The sequence below is a fragment of the Sesamum indicum genome, linkage group LG3, assembly GCF_026168435.1.
Source record: "Sesamum indicum cultivar Baizhima isolate 11 linkage group LG3, ASM2616843v1, whole genome shotgun sequence".
NCBI lineage: Eukaryota > Viridiplantae > Streptophyta > Magnoliopsida > Lamiales > Pedaliaceae > Sesamum > Sesamum indicum.
The window spans coordinates 7,592,581-7,598,970 of NC_142659.1; the positions used below are offsets into that span (position 1 = coordinate 7,592,581).

At 34.2% G+C, this 6,390-nt stretch overlaps 1 long non-coding RNA gene across 1 annotated transcript; it reads right to left on the minus strand.

The window, feature by feature from the left end:
- Positions 1-629: 629 nt before the first annotated feature.
- LOC148788642 (uncharacterized) lies at positions 630-2,429 on the minus strand. The gene is made up of 3 exons (XR_016064830.1): positions 2,273-2,429; positions 1,691-1,757; positions 630-888 (listed from the first exon to the last, which is right to left on the minus strand). It is a non-coding gene; the product is annotated as an uncharacterized LOC148788642 (long non-coding RNA).
- Positions 2,430-6,390: the final 3,961 nt, after the last annotated feature.

A 6,390-nucleotide genomic window follows, 5' to 3' on the forward strand; every position in this document is an offset into this window, starting at 1 on the left:
AATCGCTAGATATTAGCGTGGAAAGCACGACTTCTCTTGAGAATGTCAAGAGGCTTATCCAGAGGAACTTTAGTGAAAACCCTCTGGCATGGTGGGATAGGAACAAGATCAAAGCTACTCTAAAGCTCAAGGAAGAGTGCAAGTATGAGTACGTTCGATACAAACTTATCCAGACGAACATGAAAGATAAGAAAGATATGTAGATGATTATCAAAGAGCATATCGGTCTTGGACTCATCGAACCTGGAGTCTCTACCTACAGTAGCCCTGGTTTTTTGGTAAGGAACCATGGCGAGATTAAGAGAGGTAAACCCAGGTTGGTAATTAACTGTCAAGGCATTAATTAGATATTAGAGTTTGATGGTTATTACATTCCTAGTAGAGAACACTTAGTCGATTGCATTAAAGGGGCAAAAGTGTTTTCTAAATTAGATTGCAAATCTGGGTTTTATCATATTAAGATGGAGAATGAATCCAAGAAATTGACTACATTCTCCACATCACAAGGACAGTATATCTGGATTGTGCTTCCAATGGGTTTAGCTAATGTGTAGCACCCCCTTCGCTACAAGAGCTATATTTACCCTAAATGTCATACTTATAGTAATCCCTGTGTTTATATATATAAATGCACATAATCATCTGATTAATATACATACGTATTCACAACGTCATAACGACATAGTCAACCCACAACATCACATATATACAAATCAAACACCACAGGTGATCCACCACAGTTAATCTCTACGCCCATGTTCTCTTTATACAAACAAAATAAGATTTGTACTCTGGCTGACAAGAGGAGAAAACAGCATACTGGCCCGACCTGACTGAGTATAGTGCGTAGACCTATTCTTCGACAGTCAAACACCTCAAAGTCTACTCCTGAAAGAAAGTATCAACAGAGGGATGAGCCTGCCACTCAGTAAGTAAATAATTAGCCCTATCTATATATGTACATCAAACACAGCCCAAACATGACAAGTAGGCAACATGCATGGATTATAGTCAATTTAACTCCAACATAATCAATTGTAGTACACCACATAGCTATCTCACAATAATATAATCAGTTAAACTTTTTTTTTTTCCTAGTTTGCTTACCAGAAGGTGATATCGTGTTTTTCCCGTCAACTCAATCTCACCGTCATATAAATTTAAGTGAATCCCCTTGACAGCCGGCTCATCAATCTCATTTCGCATCATAGCTCTTTTCAATTCGCATCATAGCTCTTTCAATTCGCATCATAGCTCTTTTATTTCGCATCATAGCTCTTTTCACATCACATCTTTTTTTTTTCATATCGCATCAAAGCTCTTTTCATTTCATTTCTTTCTCATATCGCATCAAAGCTCTTTTCAACACGTCAAGGGGTATTCACGCCACAATTATATTCAATTTCCACCACTCCCTCATTTCCACATATCACCATTCTTGTAAGCAACTAGTAACGTAAAACAATATATCATTACATTCTCATTTTCAGATACCCACAACACAACATACAACAAACATGATATTCAACATATTTTCTCATTCCACGTACACAATGCCATCAATCAATTCAAATCATTCGCCACGCATATATTTTCAGATAAAACAATATCAGCATGAATCACAAAGTCATATAATAGTAATACCACAAATAAAGAGAACATATATAGATAATACTAATTATTTACTTACCTCAACCTCACAACGTTTCTTTTTACTCAATCGCTAATTGTCAGTCCTTTCACCTCACCCCCGTATCCTATAATGAGTTATACCACACACAATTAATATATCGAGAATATCGTGATTTCTGTTAAATATAATACTAAATATTATTCGTATAATTTCTTATAACTCTTTAATATTCCACTTCTATTGACGTACAAATCTTCATTTTTCCTCTTTATTAACATACCATTTATTAAATAAAATTTTCGAAATATTTCTATGGATTTCTTATCACTTTCTCGCTATTATATAATTTAATTAAATAACAATATGTAGAATTGTGTATTTAGTTAACAATTCCGATGGAATTATATAAATTGGCTATAACAACATTCAAATCTAATAAATTTAATAATCTAATTAACCAACGATATCATTTTTTTATATCCAATTTAATATTTAATTCGACACTATTTTAAATAGCCAAACTCATAAAATACTCCGGTTAAATAGTGCATCACTTAGTATAAACAACATTTAGTAAATAAACTAATTAAATAATATAATTATATAAATTAATAAAATTTTAAAATGATAAAATCGTACCTCTGATTCTTTCTTTCCTGCGCAAGAGCAAGCCTCACTTTTTATGTGTGTGTGTTATGCATGTGTGTATGTAATATGCTTGTGTGTGTATTTAAGGAAAAGAGAGGAGAGTGAGGCGGTGGGCTGGTGGGCCCACCCTCAATTTTCTTTTCTTTCTCTCATATATATATATATCACTTACTAATATATATATATAACTTACATATATGTATTTACATTATATTACTTACTTATATATATACTATTTATATATATATAATATTATTATTATTTTATCTAATTAATTAGACTTTTCTCAAAATACCATTTACGTCCTTCCTAATTTTCTTAATTAATAGAAATTATCCCAAAATATTATAACGAACTCCAATTTAATTCATTCAAGTGTTATTATGCTCCAATTATGACCCATAATTTAGTGGCTAATTAACTAAATTTCACGAAAATTTACCAATTAATCCTATAATTATGTATTATAATATTTGGGGCGTCACATAATGCACCCTAGATATTTCAAAGAAAAATGGATAATCTTTTTAAAGATTATTCCGAATTCATGTTTGTCTATATTGACGACATATTGATTGCATCTAAAAATGTGAAAGAACATATAAAACATCTTGAAATGTTTTATGATGCATCGCACCAAGAAGGTTTAGTACTTTCTGAAAAGCAAGCTACTATTATTGTCAATAAAATTGAATTTCTAGTAGATTTTATTGACAAGACAGGAATTAACTTTCAGGACCATATTGTGGAGAAAATCCACAATTTGCCAGATCTACTCAAGGACAAGAGGCACTTACTAAGCTTCTTGGGAGTTGTTAATCTTGCAGGTATCTTCATTAAGATCCTGCAAGATACAGGAAGGATTTCCGACCACTTCTGAAAGAATGGAAGTTCAAAGTGGAAATGGGAAGAAAGCTACACAAAAAGGGTTCGTGAGCTGAAATAGGTTTACAGTAACCTACCAAAGCTTGCTATACCGCAGGATAAGAATGAATTGTTAGATGGATAAGAATGAATTGTTAGATGAGCTGAAATAGGTTTACAGTAACCTACCAAAGCTTGCTATACCACAAAAAGGGTTCTATACAGATGCCAATGATTACAGATGGGCAACAGTGCTCATGAAGAAGACAACTTTAGGGAAAAAACCTTGTAGATATACAGGAGGACTGTTCTCAGAACAAGAAGCCAAAATTTGGCACATCAACGAGAAATAATTATTTGCGGTTTGGAAGGCTTTTAAAAAATGGCCTTTATTTTTACTTGCCAAAGGATTTACTTTAAAAGTTGATAATACTAATGTCAAATCTTTCTTAAAGAATAAATTAGAATAAAAAAGAGAGGAAGCTCGTATTATCAGATGACAAGTTGAATGCCAATATTATTATATTAATATTGCCGTTATAAAATCTTATGAAAACATTCTTGCAGATTTCCTGACGACACATGGAGGCATCTGAAGCAAACGGCATCATGTTGAGACTCAGGCACCTTTAGGAAAACCTCGAGTAGCTTGACAGAAAGTTCGGACAACTAGCGGTTAATGCCCAAGTTGTCGGACAAATCCAAAGAGCTGATCTAGACACTGTCCAAGTCGAAATAAGGAGTTCGTTATTAGCATCCACCTCGCTACGGAACGACCTATGAGAATGACTTATTAGCATCCACCTCGCTACGGAAGGCGTCACCTTCGGGGTGACTCACGAGTTGAGGGAGCATGACCCAAAACATGCCTTTAGAGCACAGAGCTCTACACCTGTAGCATCGGATTCGAGTCCATACGTGTATGGTCCTTCCATCTACCGTCTCTCGGCCTTAGTCTTGGACATGGAATTGGCTGTTAGTTCTCATCCTAGACTATGCGTCTATGCTTAATACTTTAGATCGCATTACGCCAAATTGCTCGACCTAGGAACCTCTTTTTCCTATCCGACCAATTACTGTGGCCACAGGTTTATAGAGCGTTAACGTATCTCCAAGTGCATAGGATATACCTCTATGACATTTAGACAGGGGACGGATCCTCATTTTGGAACTCACCGTCCTCGCAACATAGTTTGAACAAACAACCACTTATAGCCAACTGGCTTGAACATCTTGTGGTGCTGGAGTAATATGTCCAAATACTTCTCGCTTATTTTTAATTTTTTCAATTATTTAAGTGCTAGCATTCCTCTATAGTTTGAGGATCATTTTCATTTTCATCCATGTTTTCGATAGCTACAAAATAGGCAAAAATCTCATTCATTTCAATTTCTATTCGAGCGTAAATTTCATTTTTGGTCCAATAAATGGACTCGTTTTCAATTTTGGTCCATAAGGTTCTCAAACTTTCAATCCTTCCACAGTGACAAAGAACTTCTCCATTTGCATCTGTGTTTTTTACTTTTTCCTACTAAATGGAAGAGATAAGAAAACAAATTAGCTATTTGTATATGGTAGAAGAAGAAATAAACCTTTCCCACCAAATTTTCATTTATCAATACATTTTCCCTCCAAATTTGTACCAACCTAACGAAAAAATAATCTGACATTAGCAACTTAATGATTGCCCCTCTTGTGTCTTGACATTGGAAAAGAAATGCACAAATTGGATGGAATGTGTAAATCATCTATAGTATGGGACCAAAATTAAAAATAGGTCCATTTATGCGGCCAAAAATGCAATTTACCCTCTTTTCGGTAACAACCTAAACTGTGTAAGCATAATTAATAGACATCTCGTAATTGACCTCGAGATCTTGGTCGTTACATTTAGATAAATCATTACTGGTGGTCACATTAGCATTGTGATTAATAGAGACGGCATGCTCCTTTCTCTTTCAAGAATTTGCTTCTGTAGAGCCAAGTGTTCTAACACGCTTTGTGATTTACTCGAATATTATGTGTAACCTTGTTCCTTCAGGTAATAATATAGTCGTTCTTCCGGAGCGCTCAATAAAATTACTAACTCTTGAAATAGTATCCACAATTGGTCTTGTCATTAACAAGTTTGATAAAAAAACTCTTGTGTCTTAGAATGGTATGTGTAGTGGCACTATCAAGAAAACAATGCTCCTTGCCACTGAGAATTGTAATGGGGTACAATATGAGAAAATTGTAATAAATGGAAAGAAATTGGAAAGGCCCTAACTAGTATCTTAAGCTAGCGTGTAAAACCAAAAATCTTGAGGATCCCATCTCTTGTGCTATTATCGGATCCTAGTTCTTGTGCTCCGCCAACCACCTATATGGGTGGGATTTTACTAGAGCACATCATCACACCATAAAAAAGGCAGGATTTGGCACGGTCAGGACAACCGTTCCTAAACCCCTTCCATCTTGGAACGGTCTTTGGAACACATAATGAATGGATATTAAAAGATGATGTCATGATCTATATTTTTTTGGGGTTATAATTTTTGAACTGGCAAACCGTTCCAACATGAGTCCCAGACAAATTGCTTATTAATTTTTCAGTTTTGAATATCAATTTTAACTTCATCAATACTTTAAGTTTTTCAATTTTAATAAAAAACTGGAGTTGCATATAAAGATTTTTGTAAAGGAAAAATGGTGGATTACAATGCAAAAATATTTACGGATTGATGAACTCTTTAATTAATTTTCATAAATACTGTCTCATTTTTTTAGAAAATAATTTATTATTTTATTGTATTCATAGATAGCATCAATATATACATTTCTTTCTAAAAATGCTTTCTGTCTAATTATTACAATAATATTAAGTAAAGACAAACCAACAAAAAAGAAATTAACAGGAAAATATTATGAGAAAAAGACAGAACGTAACTTTCGAGGCTTTTGCAATCCCCTGTCGAGCTTTTTTGTTTGAAACACTCACATATATACACACAACATTTACTCACACTCTCTCACTCAACCACTCACACTTCAGATTTGCTCACGCCTTTTCTCCCTCAACACACTCACTGCAGAACACTTTTCACGTCCATAAAGTACTACGTTTAGGGAGCCCTAGGAACGTTACATCTGATTCCTTCGTTAGCCAAGAAATGGCAGAAAACTCCATGAATGTAAGATGAATTCTATCCGGACAACTCAATTATTCCTTTTCTCAAGCATTTGATTCTATCTTTTTCCTACTT